Source organism: Spinacia oleracea, chromosome 4 (genome assembly GCF_020520425.1).
Source record: "Spinacia oleracea cultivar Varoflay chromosome 4, BTI_SOV_V1, whole genome shotgun sequence".
Lineage (NCBI taxonomy): Eukaryota > Viridiplantae > Streptophyta > Magnoliopsida > Caryophyllales > Amaranthaceae > Spinacia > Spinacia oleracea.
This window is the reverse complement of record NC_079490.1, coordinates 97,702,972-97,723,658: the sequence shown is the minus strand read 5'-3', so window position 1 is coordinate 97,723,658 and position 20,687 is coordinate 97,702,972. Positions and strand designations below refer to the sequence as shown.

The window sequence follows — 20,687 nt, the reverse complement described above, 5'->3', positions numbered from 1 at the left end:
AGGTTTGACGAGAGATTGTGGGCCTATCTTGTGTGATCAAATGGCGGTGCCTATTATATGCTAGTTAGTTTAATCTAGGATTAGGCGAAAGCTCTTCCGTGGATTAGACGCTTAGCGTTCCCTATCCGAGAGGTGGTGGGTTCGTCTTTAGATGCCATTTGCCTAATCACCATTTCGTTGCATGATCACCATTGCTAGATAGTTGAATTCATTTCCCCCGGTTTCCCTAGCCTATCCCTGACTCCCTAACGTTTCCCTTTCTTGATTCAGTTTAGCATAATTCTTAGTTTTTAGATTCTTAAAAGTCACAATTCAAAACCAAATCCTTGTTCGAACTAGATTGACTTTCAAACTCAATAACCACCGTTTCTTTGGGACGATCCCTTTGCTTACCGCTAGCCGGTAGTTGAGTGGTTTTATAAATATTATTTGCATAGGTTGTTTTCTATCAACAACGAAAAATACCCTATCAAAATGGCGCCGTTGCTGGGGAACAGTTGTTGTTTTTGAGTTTTAGTTGAGACTAGTTCATCATTAGAAAATACAAAAACATTGCAATTTCGCTTAGCTTTCTTTTTCCTTGGCATTGCTCACGGTTTTTCTTGAGTTTGTATGCTTGTTAGGGGGCGTGCTCGTCAAAGGACCCTCCATCCTCTTGACCTTGAATTGGAGGGGACACTTAGGAGACAAAGGCGTGTACGGTCTAGCTCATCAAGCAATAACAGATTCGCATCGTTGAGTGTTGGTGAGGAACAACAAGAGAGTGAGAAAGTTTTTTAGAACATGGCGCTCCCGGTTAAGAACTTGGGAATAACGGGGGCATTCGAAGCTACATGTGGTATTCAAACCCCAACAACGGGTGCCAACAACTTTGATATCAAGCCCGCCTTGATCAATTTGGTGCAAAGCCACCCCTTTTGTGGGAAGAGTAATGAATCACCTCACGAACATCTCAAACAGTTCGAGCACTATTGTGACACAATCAAGCACAATGGTGTCACATCGGATTATGTGAGGTTGACATTGTTTCGGTTCTCTCTACTTGGGTGAGCAAGTGATTGGCTTGACAAGGAGGTCAAGCCCAACTCACTTCGCACTTGGACCGACGTGACAAGTGAATTCTTAAACAAGTTCTATTCGCATGGGAAGACGGCGGAGTGTCGCCACAAGATTCAATCCTTTGAGCAAAAGCGAGATGAGTCGCTCTTCGAAGCATGGGATCGTTTTAAGGTGTACCAACGGGAATGCCCTCACCATGGGATTCCTAAATGGTTGTTGCTCCAAACATTTTACTTGGGGTTGAGTCCGAGTTCGAAGACAAGTCTTGATGCGGGTGCGGGAGGCCCCATTATGAATAAAACTGAGGATTAAATAGAGGAAATCATTGAGGATGTAGTTCAAAACTACCAATCTTGGCATGTAGGCACAAGGAATTATGATGGGAAAGGTAGGAGTGAAGATGGTAAGGGTTCGGTGTACGCCATAGAGCAAGCACGGTTGATAGAGAAGCTTACCTCACGCTTGGAGAAGCTCGAAAACACACCGAGCCAACCGCCATCACCGTCTACAATCCCTCCTCCCTCGGCCACTCTTCTCTCTAAGGGGAAGGGCAAGGTTAGTTCTTATGGCTCAATGCCTCCGGGCACCTTCTTTTGCGAAAATTGCCAAGACTATAGTCATTCCCCCGATGCATGCCCCTTAGTTCATAACTTGTCATTTGTGGATTATGGCCCTTCGTATGAAGGAGAGTTTGATGTAGAGTATGCTAATGCCATCAATGAGAGGTCTAGGAATGATAACCCTAACAATCCTAATTTTGCTAGGCAACCTAGAGGGCCCTCCATGTATGGTCCCCACTAAGGCTATGGCTAAGGAAGTGGGTATGATAGCCAAAATCGAGGTGGCCATAGAGCACAAGGCTATCAAAGCCAAGCGCCCTATGGTCAATCTCAAGGTTTTGGCAATCAAGGCCAATACAACCAAGGGAGTTATAATCCCAACCATCAAGGTGGAGGGGGTTATAACTACTCTTATGGGAAATTTAGGGGTGCCTCAAGTGGGGGTTATCCTTTGAACTCGGGAGGTCCTTATGGTGCATCTCAATTGCCACCTCCCGGATTCAATGGACCGAGGACCTTTGGCAACCAATATCAAGCAACCCTTAGTGGTATGGCGTTGCACCTCCACCACTCCCGCCTCTTAAGTCTAATCTTGAGGCTCTCATGGAGTCGTTTGTGGGGGCGCAAGCCAAGAAGAATGTCGAGTTTGAGGATGGATTCAAACAATCCAACACTCACTTGAAGATGATTGAGACCCAACTTTCTCAACTAGCTAGCACTATCAAAGAGCAACAAGTGCATACAAGTCTCCCACCCCAAGGTCAACCTCCTAAGCAATTGTATGCCATTGTGACAAGGAGTGGGAAGACCTTAGATGATAGTGCTACGCATGTTGAAGCTCCTAACTCTAGGGGTGAGAGTTCTATGGGAAATGAGTCCTCGGACCGTGATGATGCGGAAGAGAAGTCTCATGTTGACGACATGAGTGATGGTGATAAGTCGAAGGAGACTCCTCTTCCTCCTCTCCCAACTCCTTTTTCCCCCTATCCCCATAGACACAAATTGGATGTGCAATTCGCAAAATTTCTTGTGATTCTTCGACAATTGTATGTCACTATCCCATTTACGGATGCTTTGAAACAAATGCCTTCTTATACGAGATTTCTCAAGGAATCTTGAGTGGGAAGCGAGATCTTAAGGAAATGTTGAGTGGGAAGCGAGATCTTGACTTAAAGGAGACGGTGAACCTCACCAAAAATTATAGTGCTATCATTCTTAACAAAACGCCACCCAAACTCAAAGACCCGGGAAGTTTTTCTATCCCTTGTGCTATTAAGGAGCTTGAAATAAGCAATGCCTTGTGTGATTTGGGTGCTAGCGGTAGTATACTACCTTATTCGGTGTTTGCCAAGCTTGACGTTGGAGATCTTGTCCCAACCAACATCACCTTGCAACTTGCCGATCGTTCGGTCAAGTATCCTATTGGCAAGGTTGAGGATGTTCCCCTAGTTGTTGGCGAGCTTACTTTCCTTGTGGATTTCGTCGTCTTGGACATTGATGAGGATGCCCATACCCCCATTATCTTGGGGAGGCCATTTTTGGCCACCGCGGGTGCTCTTATCGATGTGCAAGAAGGACTAATCACTTTGAAAGTGGGAGACGCCAAGGCTAGTTTCAAGCTTGCAATTGATGAACATTGTTGCTCTAAAATGAAAAGTTGCATGAAAATTGACACTCTTGCTTGTGTTGAGAACAACCACTCTTGTGGTAATTCTTCTAACAATTTTCATGTTTCTAAGTGTGCTAATGAGCTTTCTAGGTCCTCTCTTGATGACAAGAATGTCCATGGAATCCCAAAGGCGCTTGGGGATGAGCTTGATGATGTTATAACCATCCCCGAGATATTTGAAATGCATGTTGATGATGATAATGGAGCTAAACCCTCCAAGGTGTTTCATGGATCGGCTAAGAAAGCCAAGCAGTCCAAGAAAGCTAAGAGTCCATCGAGTCCCGAGGAGGGGCATGTTGGTGGATTATTTGGTTTCCGCCTCTTGAATGGTGATGTCGGTAAGATCTTTGTGTTCAAAGGGGCAGAGAAATGCATGTTGACTAGTGTTGACCCTAGGTTGGTTGTGTTCGACCCCCTTCACCTTTTTTGGGGGGTCCGTCAAGCTAATAATGATAAACGAGCGCTACCGGGAGGCAACCCGTGTATTGATCTCATTCTTGTCCCCCCATGATCTTTGGGGGGATTCGTCAAGCTAATGACGTTAAACGAGCGCTACCCGGGGGGCAACCCGGTTGTCTAACTCTTCTCCTAATTTGTTTTTGTTCTTAAATTTTTGTTTTCATATATATATTTTTTTTAATAAATAAATATGATGCGATGAGGGTGCATTAGTCGAGCAAGGCCAAAAGGCATTATTCCAGTTCTGTGCGATCGCACAGATGATTCGCGCGGTCGCACAAAACTGGAAATTTGAGACAGTAGTTCCCAGCAGTTTCGTGCGATCGGGCTCGTGTTCTGTGCGATCGAGCTCGAGCCGTGCCATCGCACGGATATTTTGTGCGCTCGCACGGGTCGGGCAACCCGGTTCTGCGATCGTGTTTATCAGGAAACACGACCCTTTCTCTTTCATTTCTTACTTTCATTTTTCATTTCTTCACCATCTCTCCACTTTTCTCTCTACTCAAACTCCTCAAATTCCATTTCCTACTCAATCCCACTCACACATTTCACTCTAAATCACTCACATTCACAAATTCATCTTCTTCCCTCACTTCAAAACCAATAATTTCAGATTTCTTCTCAAAAACCCCCAATTTCTAGGGTTTGTGTGAACTTTGATTTTGTGATTCCTTGTTGCAATTGGAGCTTTGGAGTTTGCTTTTGGGTGATCTTGTCTTCTTCCCTTACTTGTGGTGACGATTTCTTTCCCTTCTTTCTCCATTTTTCTTTACATTTAGGCTCATTGTTCATATTATTTGGGTGAAATTCTGAAATTTTTGATTTTGATTGTTTGGATTTGCATGTTTGTTTTTGTGTTTATTCCTTGATAGTCTAGACTTGCTATGCATGTTTCATTGTTAATATTTGTAAAGACTAGTCTATTGGTAGATTTTTGGTGAAATGTTGGTGGAATTGTAGTTGGGTTGTTGTTTTTGGTTGATGAGGATTGTTTGAAGTACTCTTGTTCGCTTTGAACTTGAGTGGAGAATTGGTACTTGTTTGTGATAGTTTTAATAGTAGATTGTATTTTTTTTTTTTACTAACTTAGTTTTTCCTTTTGCTTTGGATTGTGTTTCTTTTCTTGCTTGTGTGTAGATTTTTGCTCCCTAAGCCTCATCATGATGACAAAACGATCAAAGAAGGGACCTAACTCCCAACCGAACAAGCGCAAGGCTATCACCCCTCCGGCCTTCGATACTTACGGAATTTCATTTCCAGAGCAACGGTCTTGGACTTACTTTGAGGAGTTGTCTAAGCGGAACATCCGCCCGACAAAATTCTATGACAAGAAGGCCGTTCAAACTTTGGGGTTTGAGAAGGAGCTTAACACTTTGATTGAGGGGCTCGATCTCGAGGAGTTTGTGGGAATGAGTGCCAAGACATATAGGAGAGTCACTCTCGAGTTTCTTGCCTCGGCTAGGAGGCGCCGAGTTCATGAGAATGGAAAAGAGTCGGTCGAGCTTCATTTTCAAGCATTTAATAATTAACATGTGCTCACCGACGAAGAGATCAATGATTTCTTCACTATCTACCCAAATCGGGGTCTTATCGTTAACCCGGTGGCTGAGTGTGCGGCTTCTTATGATGAGAATATTTGGTGGGGAGAGCTCACGGGAGAGGAGAGGAGTTCATTTCCTCCTCGGCGAAGTCATCTTCTTTTCATCACCCCGCCATCCGTTACTTGAACCGCATGCTCCTATATGCGGTCTTTGCAAAAGGGGCCACCGGATCCTTGTCAAGTCCGGAACTTAGGGCACTATGGCTAGCTACTGAAAAGGATGAAGGGATCTTGGATTTTGGGCAGATTTTGATCACCCGGATAATTGAGCATCGGGACGGGCAACCAACTACTGGGGATATTCTATTAGGTGGGATGCTCACTCTTCTCTTGAGGGCACTCCCCGGTGATCCTTATGAGCACACCCTAGCTGAGTTGGATGAGGTTCCCGGAGGGGAATTCCTTGACTTGAGGACGCTCTCCAATGCCAAGTGGATCAAGGCCACCAATAATGATAAGTATATTTGGACGATGAAGCAACGAGATTGGTGCATCCTCCCCAATCCTACCATCACTTCTTGGACTCCCGATGTCCGGTATTTGCTTCCCCGCGATCCTCAATTCATTGCCCAAGCACAACGGTTTCCTCCTCCTCAACCCGCTCCGGAGTCTCCTCCCCGTGGTCCTCCTCCTATCTCGGAGCCTTCCCCTAATGAGGGTGGTACGTCCTCTTCCTCCTCTCCTTTTAACTTCCATGGCTTGCTATCTACCCTTGCGGCTATCTTGCAAGGGCAAGAGAACCAAGCTAATACCTTGGCTTCTCTTGCTCCTCGAGGGAGCCGCACGGGGGATTCTTATCCCGATTATGACTCGTCCTACTACGGTAGGCGGGTGTACGACTTCCATGTTGACAAAGGGACTTTGCCCCCTATGTCAACTATCCTTATCACCCTCCCCAACAAGGGCCCATCCCTATTTGGAATGAGGAGCGTACACCCACTTAGCCGTATTGGACGGGCCCATCCCAACCCGGTGTCACTCCTCCCTCTTTTCCGCCTTATGATTATACCATGATGGGCGGGAGTGACTACCGCGGTGATCCCATGTATCCCACTTCACCACCGGTAGATCGGCCAGATGGTTGGCCCGAGGATTTCACCGGGTGGCCTAGGGGGTACACGGGAGGTTGGGATGGTCCCCGAGGAGAGCCACCCCATGGCAATTACCCCCTTCGGCCCGAATATGGTTGGGTGACTGGTTATTTTATGATGCTTGGCAACTCTCCCATATACCGATGCTTCGGGGCCCGATGTGGACCCCACCTACAATTTCACCCCGTTCACCACCGATGAGGCTCGTGCTCATCGCCTTGAGCGGGATGACTATTGGAGGCTTTATGATTCGAAGGGTAAGGCGCATTCCCAAGGTCCTTCTTCTTAGGATTCACTCCATCTCTCCCCCATCTTGATGTGATGGTATGCTTGCGATTAGCTTGGGGGAGAAATGCGGAGTGGGGGTTTTCTTAGGGATCTTTTGAAGCTTGTTGGTGTTGTTGGTCTTCTTGCCACTTCGTGTGGTTGTACATATGATGATGATGAGTTTATGATGGTACTTTTGGTGTGTTTTGGCCATTTGGCCCTTGTCTACTAACATTTTTTCTTGCTTGCTTTTGAGCATTGTTTTGGTATGTTTCATTGCGGTGGGTTCTGTGAGGGGGTCAAAAAAGCACGAGGCTAATGCGTGACCTCGTCCCTCGTGGGTGTGACGTTTCTTTTTGTCAAATCAAGTGTAATTGGATTTCCTGTGAGTTTACACCCTCGAAGCGTATGCACCCCCCGGTTGGCGATGGGTATCCTTAGTCCCAACTCCCGAGATGAAACATCCAAGGGAGCCAAGATTCGTTATGCGGTTCTGCCCGTTCACATTAATATGCTGATTTTCAGGTCGTCCCAACTTGATGGGGAAATAAACGCGGGGTAGGATCGTTTCACCCTTCGGCTATTTTGATTACCTACAAGCACGAGTATTTCCTTCACTATCCCCAGTGGAGTGGCCACTGTGAGGGGGTCGAAAAAGCACGAGGCTAATGCGTGACCTCGTCCCTCGTGGGTGTGACGTTTCTTTTTGTCAAATCAAGTGTAATTGGATTTCCTGTGAGTTTACACCCAATTGACTAGTAGTATAGGAGTCGCCATTCAGTTTTTAACGACAATGAGAAAAACTAACAAAACCCGGTTATCGTGACATAAAGGGAGTGCAATTATGTTTGACCACGACGGCCATAGGTTCCCTTGTGATCCCTGGTGTGGGGATCTCTCAACATACACCCGCAAGGTAGAGATTGAGGGTTCGGGGGACTGTAACTACCGAGAGGAGTACTCGCTCGTCGATAACTCCAGAGGCAGGATATCCTTACTAGCTCAGCATAAATAATTGAAGGGACATGCGTTAACTATTAAACTAATCTGAGTTGATTTTAACAATATGCAACATATAATACTAGATCGATCGCGATTATCTGATTTAGATTGTTTTAAGGGACCTAGCATGATAATCCAATTTCCCAAAATATTATCTTTATTAGGCGTGATAGAACAATCAGATTTAATTAATTTAACAGTTCATAAAGGGGCGAGGAAAGCAATTACATCATGGAAAAGGGACACATTACGACGCACCCTTGAGAGGTGCGTCACGGTTCTCAGAAAACTAACCACTTTGACTTTGCTATTTCTCCTTTTATTTAATGAATCTCAAGATACGGGACATGATACGTTCTGTTCGATTTTTGGATCGATTGTGACAGAACGCGTGATCAATTTCGCAGCGTGAGGCTTAGGCTTAGGGGTTGGAGTCAATACTCAGAATAATCATTGTGTGTGTGTTCACGTCGAATTTGGGGCTATATGTATAGGGAAGAGTTCGTGGAAAGATAGAATGGTAGAGCTCTAATCCAAGAAGAATTAGGAGAAAACATGTACCTAGGTATTTTCAGCGCCCAGGGCTGGGCGTCAAAGATTTCGGCGCCCAGCTCTGGGCGTTGATAATAGGATCCAGGCAATTTCAGCGCCCAGGTCTGGGCGTTGAAAATGATGTTTGGGCCGAGTTCTTTATCAGATTTGGACTCTTAGAATTCGGAGTGTTTGAGACTTATTCGAGTTTTTTAGTGCGTATTAACTTTATGAAAGATGCTTCTGGGCCCGTTACAAACTCTAGGTTCGTTAGGATTTTAATCAATACGTAACTCTTATTTTCGAATTATAATAGGAATAGGATTCCTCTTGCAAATTCTATCTCTTTTAGGATTTATGTTGGAGTGCAACACCTAATTCTGACAGGTTTCTATCTTTTATGACTTGCCACTTTTAACAACTACCTATTATGGCAGTTACTATTTTTAGTAGGTTTCTATAAATAGCAGGTTCGGGTGAAATGAAAAGGTGATTGAGATTCGTTATTTTATAGGAGATGCGTTGACAAGTGGAGATTTATGTTCTCATCATCGAACCTTCCCTTTCGGGAATGGGGACAAAAGTAGGTGTCTACAGTTAGCCCCCACTTTGACTGAGTCTCGGGATGAGACGATGGTCAAAGTACTAGACGGAGTGCGTCACACAAGCCATAGTGTAGGTGACTTGTTTTGCGAGGGTCCCACGAGCCCCCGAGTGATAACATTTGACTTAAGGGTCATCACTTGAAGTGTCGATATATCCCTCACGTGTCATTGGGATTTGTCAACGGATAGTATAGAAACTCCCTCACTTTGTCATTGAAAGTATCTAAAGAGGCGTAGGAACTCCCTCACTTTGTCATTGGGAGTAGCTACAGATGTTTTCGAAATCATAGCTATAAAGTGTAATTGGGCCTGGCCAAGCCCAATCACGAGGTAAAAATGTTTTTAAAGATTCTCATTTTCAGGGTTAGCTAAACGAGAAAACCCCCTTGTTTTTATGGGACGTAAAACGAAGGAAAATCCAGCACATCGTTCTTTTTTGGAGAAAACAGAAAACCAATCCTTTAATTTTTGGAAAAAAGGAAAACTACTCACATCGCTCTTTTTTGGAAAAGCGGAAAACCAATCCTTTAATTTTTGGAAAAAAGGAAAACTACTCACATCGTTCTTTTTGGAAAAACGGAAAACCAATCTTTTAAAAAAAGGGAAAGCTACTCACATCGCTTTTTTTTGGAAAAAACAGAAAACCAATCCTTTAAAAAAAGGGAAAGCTACTCACATCGCTTTTTTTGGAAAAACGGAAAACCAATCCTTTTAAAAAAAGGGAAAGCTACTCACATCGCTTTTTTTTTGGAAAAAACGGAAAACCAATCCTTTAATTTTTGAAAAAAGGGAAAACTACTCACATCGTTCTTTTTTGGAAAAACGGAAAACCAGAAAAAGTTATCGCTACAGCGACTAAGGACCTGCGCGGTTAGTGGCGCAGACCTCGCCGGCTAAAGATGGCGAGCCTGTCCGCTAAGGGTGGACGCCCCGTCCGAAAAAAGTGGACGAATCTGTTTTGAAGTTTGTTCGTTTTTTTTTTCTGAAAATAAGGACCTACGCGGTTTGTGACGTAGACCCCGCCGGCTAAAGATGGCGAGCCTATTTTAAATTTGAAGATTTTATTTTTCGAAAACTGAGGACCTGCGCGGTTAGTGACGCACCCGCCCGCTGAAGGTGGGCGAGCCTGTTTTTGTTTTTTGAAGAATTTATTTTCTTTCGAGGGATGCTCGGATTTAGTTGCAACCTGAATGTGGGTTGACAACGTGGTTAGACGGACCATTGTCTCGTGGTCATGATCTTTCATGGTTTTGAGCTAGTTTTTACGGCTCAATTTTGCCACTACTTGGGTCCTTGATTAGGGGACTATGTATAAGTATCACGGCGACCTTTGTCTTGAGGTCGTAAACCAGTTTTATTTTTTTTGAGACATCCAAACATGGGACTTCGTACAGCGTAGTATGGGAATATTGTTTTAACTTTGCATAATATATATTTTCCTTCGAGCCCCCAAGCACTCGTGCTTGACGGTCATTTCTTGTCAAAGAGGTTCCTTGGGGATACGCATTCTGTAATGTCCTTGATCGTGTTTGGGATTGTGCTCGTAAGTGCGAGCGATCTTTGTAGTGGTGTGCTACTCTTAACAAAGCCGTGAGGTGCGACTTTCAGTAAAGAAATCGACAATTTTCAAGTCGAATGAATATGGCAGGGCCCTATAGAAGTCAGAGCTGTTTTTTTGGGTCTGGGATCATTTTCGGCGCCCATGCCTGGGCGTTAAAGATTTCGACGCCCAGCGCTGGGCGCTGATAATAATTTCTGGCGAGGTTTCTTGATGACACAGTTGGCCTCTTGTTCGTTCGTTTTTTTTCTTCTTCTTTTGAACGCGTTCGTAAATGTTCGATACTTAGAAAAGATGATATGTATGTGCGAACGAGCGTTCATAGAATGGCCGTTGTGTGCGGTCCATTATTCAGTTTGCTTGAATCATTTTTTTTGAGCAATGACTGATTTTGAATAGTTTGCTTAGAAGCTTGATAGGGTTCAGGCCCATTCATGAAGTGGGCTCAAACATCGTGCCCTTTCGATTGTTCAAACATTTGCTTCGAGATTTTTTATTTTGCTATGGTTGTTTCGTAGCTTGGAGCCCCCAAGTATGCATGTTGGGATGCTTCCTTTTGGCGTACGATTTTTGTAGGTTCTTTCGAGAAAGATGCCTTGGGGTTCCGCTCGTGTAGGTGCGAGCTATCCCTTCCGTGGTAGATAATATTTTGCTACCTTTAATCCTTAATGTAGAAGTCGTGTGGCTTGCATTTTGAATTTGGGTGATAAGTAGTCTTTGCCTCTTTTACACGTGCTCTTGGTCGTGCCTACATTAGTGCAATATGCCTTACTCTTTTTTTTTTAGACTTGTACCGTGGGATGGTTGAACTTATGGTGCGACGCAGGCTTGTGTGGCCTAACAGCGTGTCTTAGAACATTCCTCCAAGTGTTGGGATATCATTATTTTTTTTTTTTTTTTTTTGCATTGGAGTATTCCCTCACGCCTCGTTCAGGTCCTCGAACAAGTGTAGCACCTTTTGCGTGGGTGTGCACGGCTTATTACTTCGTTCGATGCGAGGATTCATAGATGTTCCTTTTTTGTTTATCCTCGACAGCCTTTGCCTGAAGTTGATTTTCAGCGCCCAGAGCTGGGCGTCGGAATCTCTGGCGCCTGGTCCTGGGCGTTGAAAGTGCGCCCCAGGCAGGACTTTCGTTTTTGCTTTGGAACCACGTAGACTGTGTAACGGGCGCTTATAGGGCGAGCGTTATGTGCAGTAGTTTGACCGGAGTTTTGGTGACTCGCGATTTTCAGTTACCCTTGTTAGTGGGGTGACTTTATATATTCTAAGTGGTGCTTTACAATTTGGGAGGGGTTGTAGCCATTCTAAGGTTCGTTTTACACGATTGACCTTAGGATTGTGCCCCTATGACGTGTGTATAGCATTAGCGTCGAGAATTTGCGATAAAATGATCATTTCGAGCATTTTTAGAGTGTTTTTCTCAAGCCTCCAACTGTAGCTACGGGATTGGCTTGGTGCTATAATGCTTTGCATACGTTTTTATGCATTCATGGTGACATGGATCATGAATAGTTTGAACCAGACTCGTTTAGTGCGAGGTACGTTTGAGTAGTGATTTGCTACTTCTCTTGTAAATGTCGTATTGTGCGACATTGCCTATGGTCAAGGTAGTCACATGTTGAAGTGTGCCTTGACCAAAAGCTAGGTGCCTTTCTTTACCCATAATCATATTTAGAAATCTTTTTGACTCACTTGCAACATCGAGATAAACGCATACTTATCTTAAACCAACGACACTTTATTATGTTCGAAGAAGTCTTTGAAAATTATTTGAAATCCGAGTCCTACTGTGTACAATCCGAGGTGTCCTAAGTAAGTTGACTTATAAAAGGGTTCGTACAGGATTACATGAGTGAATCAAAATACTGTTACGATTTTTGGAATGCTGTCTAAGGATTTGCTAGAAGCCAAGGTGCAGGCGTCAAGATATTACTTTTGCCCGTGTGGCACATGCGTTGGGCTTTTAGGGCTATCTTTCCAGAATTGCGGGAATATAAACCGTTTTCAAATTGACTTAGATTTACTTGGTGTATGTCTGTATAAAAGGTCAAGGTATACTTAGTTCTTTTCCCTAGCTCTTTCATTTCAATTTTTTAGCCCCCAGTTGCTATTATGTCTTCCCATTAATGATGCTTTTAGATTTCGATTTTAGATGCCCGTGTCATATGTCTGAGTAGGGTGAGCCTTGGTTAAGTGCCAAGTCCTATTGACAATGTCTGATTTTTTTTTCAAAGGAGATTCGCAAGCATTTGAATTACCACGAACGGATACCCTGAGTTCGAAGGAACGATGGGGCGATGCCGTAGAACAATCCTCTTTATTGCAAGCTTACTGCCTTTACTACTTGTTGGCGATTATGATTGTGTCTAGTGGTGAAAGAAGGTCTTTAAGTGAGTTAGTTCGCTTTAGGGAGGGTCAAGTCGAGTACTTTAGAGGTCATGGACGCTTGCGCTAGCCCCCATTCAATTGAGGCAAAACGATCTTTTGAGTCTTGGCTAAGTGCCTAGGAGTGTGGGTGTTCCTTCTGGCAAAGGTACGTGCCCTTATTATTTTTCGATGTGTGCTCATTAATTTTGGCATCTTGATGACTTGGATTTTTCCTTTGACTTAAAATTTTCTTTCGACTTGGATTGCAAGTAATTAAATTTCAATAAAGGACTCTATTTTTTATTCTTGTTATTCTGTAGGCTTTAACATTTTTGCAAATTGGTTGGAACGAATCATGGAATGCCTACGTATCCGCCTTAAATAGATTTAATTTGGAATCAATTCTTGCATAGTTCTTAGCCAGAAAATGGTTTCTTAGAATGCCGATTTTAAACAAGTACGTTCAAGTGGAATCGTAGTGTTTGAAATAGGGTGAAATTTATTTTAATCTGCTGCTTTGCCGTAAGCCGTAAATTTGTTTTATATATTTTTTGAGTACATAATTTTTGAGTACATGTATTTTTTGGTACGTATATCTGAATACGTGTTGTACCCCTCCAAGTGTTCGTTATTTTTCCGTGTATGTGCGGATAAAATGACGAGCACTTCTGAACAAAACTTGGCAGGCAGAGAGTTTCAACGCCCAGGCTAGGGCGTCAAAGTTTTCGGCGCCCAGGTGTGGGAGCTGGAAATGTTTTCTGGGCGGATCTTTTTTGGTGCGCTAAATGCTTCTTTTTCTTTTTAGACGAACTTTTAAACGCGCTTTGCAAAGTTTGCTTTTTTATTATTCATTATTTTTTTTGTACTTTTCATTTGTCTTCTTTTTTATTCGTGACTCAAGACGTCTTGAAATATGGGTTGAATGAGATAGGATAATTTGTATAGGTATTTAGTCAAGCATGAGGATTACATCTGCTAGGACTCACAATTTGCAGTCTCAAACTAGTGTCATGAGTTTACATCAACCAAGGCCAATGAGTAGCATGGGGACGGCTCAAGGGTATATCAACAGGATGTATTCAAACAAGTTATATGGTCATTATGCTAATGGTGATGTAAGAGCAGGTTTTGGAAATAATGGGTATGACGCACGTGTCAATGGCCGTACGTGGTTTGCATTTGATAACAAGTTCAAGAACAAGAGACGAGGTAATGGCTTCTTGGGTTATAGAAATGAGAACATGGATGGGTTAAACGAGCTGAACAGGGGCCCTAGAGCGAAGGCGTCTAAGAACATAAGGATTGGAAAGGGTAGACATCGTAGAACTTTATGTAGTCTTTGTGGCATGATTTGGATTGGTTGACTCAATTCTTTTCCTTTGCTTTACTCGTGTAAATTTCACGCTTTGGGAGGTACGGGCTAAGTATTTCATTACTTAGTCTAGACTTCTGACTCTTTCTATTGGTTTTCTATTCTCACTTTTGTTGGTACACTTTTGGCTCTTCTTTTGGTAAATTTCGCACTTTGGGAGGTACGGGCTAAGTATTTCATGGCTCGCTCTTTTCGCTCTCCCTTTTCTCTTTCTATTTTTTCTTTTTGCTTGGGATTTCTCCCCAACATAAATCCTTCAAATTTTTTTTAATTGGGCTAGAAGGTAGATGGTTGTGGTCTTTGAGTCACGAGGCGAGACTGAGTGAGCCTCGTTTGGTAGGCATATAGTGGACCTTTAACTTTAGTAGGCCTAGGGTGGACCTTTAGCTTAGTAGGCCTAGGGTGGACCTTTTAAATTGTCTTACTTTGCAAGCGTATTTAGTCGTTTATTAAAATGTGCAAATAGCGTAGATTCAAAATGTTGTTTTTACCTTATTGAAATTTAACGAAAGAATTACATCGAAAAATAATTTTTTGCTTCTTTTTCAGATTCCAGTTTCTCGGATTTAACTGGAAGTTGTGATTTAGACTCGAACTTTCATTAATCTTTCTGATTATAACCCGTGTATGAATACAAGGAGGTGGCCTAGACTCAAAATAATGACGTGGCGTAAGCCTATAACACTTGACCAAGCGACTCTCAGACTTAGGCTAATTGGACCATAACTTTCGTTGGTTGACACTTTAGATTTTAACCCTTGGGTGTTCATTTGTCATGTGCCATTTTGCTTAATGTTGGCAAGGTAGTTAATTGGGGAGATCGAATTTTTATTTTTGCAAGACTAGAATCATTAGTGCGGCTTCTCTCTTAGTGTGTATTGCTTTACCTCAATGGTAGCCTTATGGCATGCCGATTTGGGTATTTTCATAGTTTGTCATGTTGCATTCATGGAAAATCTTTTAGTCCGTACTTAGGAATACTTCAAGGGGCTAGTGGCTCGAGAGGACTATGATAGTCGTGACCCAATGTGATCATAAGCCTTGAGGCCATTAATTTTTGCCAATGGTATTGACACCTTAGGTTCACTTTGGGGGTTGTGCGACTATGGAGGAATGTTTTTCAGAATATGACTGTTTCCACTTCGCAAATACTATAATATATTCTTCTTGTTGGTGAGAGAGAGTATTGAGACCGTAGATTCTTAGCAAGGGATGACAATTACATATGGGTGCTTATTGATTTAAATGTTAGGAAGGGAGACTCAATATGGTTTAACCTTTTAACTTGCAGAACGACACCAAGCATTAGGACCGATTCTATGGATAAGACAAATAAGACTTAGGATTTAGATTGTACTTTGGCATAGCCTAGTCTAGACTCGGATTTACTTATTTTTCATTTGAACATTATTTTTTTTCTTTGAAAACTTTATTCGAACATCATTTTTTGAATACTTTGCCTATGTGACATCCAAGGTTATTAGCATGCTCGGTTTTGGTGCCGAACATTTTCGTCGTAGGAGGCCTAACAACTACACAAAGAGCTATTTATTTTTATTATATTTTTTTTAGTCGCTTTTAGGATCGAGTGCCTTTTCGTACGCCCTCGCAGCAATTCTTACGAAAAGTTTTTTTTTTGCTACGTATATATTTTATGCGCGGGCACCGAGGCTGCTGCGCCTGACCAAAAGGCCAGGCAGCAACTTTAGCGCCCAGCGTAGGGCGCGAGAAATATTGGCGCCCAGCCAGGGGCGTTGAAAATGCGTCCCTGGCTGGTTCTCGTTTTCTGTTTGCGTCTACTTTTTGTTTACGCGACCTTGATTTTGCGTGCTTGCCTAATAACGTCCTTTACGCGTTGTGCAGCGTTTGTGGGATTCGTTACGGGCCATCCCGAGCGTCGCTTATTTTTGTGGCGATCAATCGGGTTTGCGGAACACGTATTTTGGTATAACTCTTTGGCCAATTGGTTCATGAATGTTTGGGCAATTTTTAAGGTCGTTGGTTTTCTAGCATTATTTGTCACACACAATCACGTATTTCGATACACATAACTAACATTACATCATGAGGCAAGATAATAATATGTCATGTAGTTTATAATAGGCTTCTATGGGTAGTATTTGCGCCTGGCTTGGTACCGCTTCTATCGCAGATCCAACACATGCCCCGGTCGAGGTAGTGCCTTCAACAGACGAATTTCGCTCAAGAGGCCAATCACGATGTAAGCCAAGGGGGCATGCACCAATGAGAGGGACCTAGTGGGCGAGCGATTGGGTTTGGGACGGGTGTACTACTAGCGAAAGTGCCGAGTGGACAACATTCGAAGCGTATGCACCCCCCGGTTGGCGATGGGTATCCTTAGTCCCAACTCCCGAGATGAAACATCCAAGGGAGCCAAGATTCGTTATGCGGTTCTGCCCGTTCACATTAATATGCTGATTTTCAGGTCGTCCCAACTTGATGGGGAAATAAACGCGGGGTAGGATCGTTTCACCCTTCGGCTATTTTGATTACCTACAAGCACGAGTATTTCCTTCACTATCCCCAGTGGAGTCGCCACTGTGAGGGGGTCGAAAAAGCACGAGGCTAATGCGTGACCTCGTCCCTCGTGGGTGTGACGTTTCTTTTTGTTAAATCAAGTGTAATTGGATTTCCTGTGAGTTTACACCCAATTGACTAGTAGTATAGGAGTCGCCATTCAGTTTTTAACGACAATGAGAAAAACTAACAAAACCCGGTTATCGTGACATAAAGGGAGTGCAATTATGTTTGACCACGACGGCCATAGGTTCCCTTGTGATCCCTGGTGTGGGGATCTCTCAACATACACCCGCAAGGTAGAGATTGAGGGTTCGGGGGACTATAACTACCGAGAGGAGTACTCGCTCGTCGATAACTCCAGAGGCAAGATATCCTTACTAGCTCAGCATAAATAATTGAAGGGACATGCGTTAACTATTAAACTAATCTGAGTTGATTATAACAATATGCAACATATAATACCAGATCGAACGCGATTATCTGATTTAGATTGTTTTAAGGGACCTAGCATGATAATCCAATTTCCCAAAATAATATCTTTATTAGGCGTGATAGAACAATCAGATTTAATTAATTTAACAGTTCATAAAAGGGCGAGGAAAGCAATTAAATCATGGAAAAGGGACACATTACGACGCACCCTTGAGAGGCGCGTCACGGTTCTCAGAAAACTAACCACTTTGACTTTGCTATTTCTCCTTTTATTTAACGAATCTCAAGATACGGGACAGGATACGTTCTGTTCGATTTTTGGATCGATTGCGACAGAACGCGCGATCAATTTCACAGCGGGAGGCTTAGGCTTAGGGGTTGGAGTCAATACTCAGAATAATCATTGTGTGTGTGTTCACGTCGAATTTGGGGCTATATTTATAGGGAAGAGTTCGTGGAAAGATAGAATTGTAGAGCTCTAATCCAAGAAGAATTAGGAGAAAACACGTACCCAGGTATTTTCAGCGCCCAGGGCTGGGCGTCAAAGATTTCGGTGCCCAGCTCTGGGCGTAGATAATAGGATCCAGGCAATTTCAGCGCCCAGGTCTGGGCGTTGAAAATGATGTTTGGGCCGAGTTCTTTATCAGATTTGGACTCTTAGAATCCGGAGTGTTTGAGACTTATCCGAGTTTTTTAGTGCGTATTAACTTTATGACGGAATGCGTCTGGGCCCGTTACAAACTCTAGGTTCGTTAGGATTTTAATCAATACGTAACTCTTATTTTTGAATTATAATAGGAATAGGATTCCTCTTGCAAATTCTATCTCTTTTAGGATTTATGTTGGAGTGCAACACCTAATTCTGACAGGTTTCTATCTTTTATGACTTGCCACTTTTAACAACTACCTATTATGGCAGTTATTATTTTTAGCAGGTTTCTATAAATAGCAGGTTCGGTTGAAATGAAAAGGTGATTGAGATTCATTATTTTATAGGAGATGCGTTGCCAAGTGGAGATTTATGTTCTCATCATCGAACCTTCCCTTTCGGGAATGGGGACAAAAGTAGGTGTCTACAGGTTCACACTTTCCACCTTATGCCTCGTCCGTCTTTAGTTTGGTGAGTTTGTTCGGGTTTTAACGGCTCTTTGTGGGACTTGCTCCCACGACAATTCCGGTAACATCCTTCTAACTCTATTGCATACTTTAGGGGTCGGGCATACATCATTTTAGGGCATTTGGTTGGATGGGTAGCTGTGCCCCTCCTTGCTTGGTTTTAGGCCTTGGGGACATGGCCTAATTCTAGCTTGGGGGGAGTTTTGTTGTGTGGTTGTGTGGTTGCCTACTTGTTGATGCTCATTGCTATGAATCATACTATTATGTGCTTGTTTCTTTGTTTTTAGTTTGATTTAGTTTGATTCTAGTTTCTTTTCTTTTTATTTATTTCTTTTTGTTTCCCTTTTTGGTGTGTGTTCTTATTTTCTTCCTTTTTCTTTTGTTTTGATTTCCTTTTCGTCAAGGCAAGTTTTTCTAGGTTTTCTCAGGCAATATTCTTGATTGGGGCATATAAAATTGGAACTTGTAGATTAGAATGCTTTTATTCCTAATTGGTAGATTTTTACACGGTTCTTAATGTCTTGGGTCGAGTCTAGGATGTTTTGTCAAGAAAGTTGGTTGAACTATGGGTAGCATGCGTCATGAACTCTTGGCTTGTGGTAAGATGGTGTCGATTTTTCTAGTGATTTGAAGCCGGAGAGAATGGTATTTGCTCCCTTGTAAGGTTCATGTTCAAATAAGCCCAAACACATTTTCATATATTGAGTGGCATGGATCCTTGGAATTGACTTTCTTGTCTCCCGAGTTTGACCATTTCCTTCCCGAGACCGCGACCGAACTACTTTAGGGGACGATAGAGGCATTTCTTTCGGTGAATATTTTTCTTTTTAGTTTAGGACTTTATTTTCTATTTTTCTCATATGTTTTTGTTTGCATTTTCCCCCTTTGCTAGCCATTTGAGCCTTGACCCTTCATTTCTTATGAGCACATTACAAGCCTAATAGCCTTTGTTTTGTTTTCACCCTTAGAAGTGATAGTGAAGCTTAGAGCTATGATGCTTGTTGTTTTGGATTGATTATGCAAAGTTGAGGAATGAATGTTGTTTGGTATGAATGGCAAAGTTTTGGAAGAATGTTGTATATAGTGAATAATTGATGCAAAAGCAAAAAGAGAGTTAAGTTGTGAAAAAAAGCCAAAAAAATAGAGAAAAACAAGGCATGAAAAGTTTCATTTGAAACACAAAAAAAGAGGAAAATCAAATCAAGAAAAAAAATGCAAAAAGAGTTGTAGTTTAGAATTGTTGTTTAATAAGCTTGGGGGTACCCCAAATAAGTGGTACGAGTTTGTGTTTGGTTCAAAATGCTTGAGTTTAGTTCTATCATTGCCATTCACTTTAGGTATGAGCACCAAATGGCCAAATTTGTTCCGCACCTTACCCCTAGCCTACGTTACGCCCTAAAAGCCCTCTTGACCCTTTAGAGTTGAGTCATTGTCGCTGGAGGGAGGATTTGGTCAAGCTTAAGGAACAAGGTTGTCATGCTAAGATGTCGGGTAGCCTAATATTGATTTTCTGGCGCCTTCGCGGTGTCTTGAGACGCTACTCTCAAGGGTGGATAAGATCTAGAGATTTGACGTGGTATGCCCGGATGTAGGGGGATTGACTAGTGCTTGCCCTTAGTTCGCTTTGCTTGATGCTAGAATCTTTCACTCGATTTAGGACATTAGTTAGCGTGTACTCATTTATTTGATTAGTAATATTAGTGTTCTTCTATACTTGTTCCATAATAAGGCCCCATCTTGGATTTTGTAGTTTAATTTCTTTTCTTCTCTTTTCTTTTCTTCTTCTTTTCTTGGTTTGTGTTTTCCATTTTAGTCTTGCCTTGATTAGATTTGCTAGATTTTGATTTTGGTAAATTTTTAGAATTTGATTACTTGCTCATTCTTCCCTAGTTGAGTTTTGTTTGCTAGAGACTAGCAAACGCTTAGCTTGGGGGAGTTTGATGAGCGGCATTTATGTCGCTCTAAGCCTAGGATTTTATAGAATTTTATTAAGCTTTTTGATAGTTTTGCGTAGTTTTGTTGCATTTTTATCCCCTTATTCCATCTTTGTACTTTTCAGGTAAAAATGTTGAAAATGATGGAAAATAGATGAGAATTGCTCGAACAGGGCCCGTGCGATCGCACGAAATTTATGTGCGTTCGCACGGGTCAGCAAAGTTGCCTCCAAAGTCAAGCAGGTTCGTGTGCTCGTGCCCCAGGAGTGTGTGTTCGCACAAATTCGGAAAATCGATGCAGGAACTATATGGAAATTTGTGCGATCGCACCATAGAGGAGCTCGTTCGCACGAATCTGGAAAATCGATGCAGGAACTATGAGTGATTTTGTGCGATCGCACCACAGAGGAGCCCGCTCGCACGGAATTTCGGTGGGCCCGCACTGAATTCCTGTGCGAGCACATGAGGATTTACGAAGATTTGGCCAAGTCAGAACCGTGCGATCGCACGGTTGCTGAGCACG

General features: G+C 42.7%; 1 pseudogene; it reads right to left on the bottom strand.

The window, feature by feature from the left end:
* Positions 1 to 1,161: 1,161 nt before the first annotated feature.
* On the bottom strand, positions 1,162 to 1,262 carry LOC130460260 (uncharacterized; annotated as a pseudogene).
* Positions 1,263 to 20,687: the final 19,425 nt, after the last annotated feature.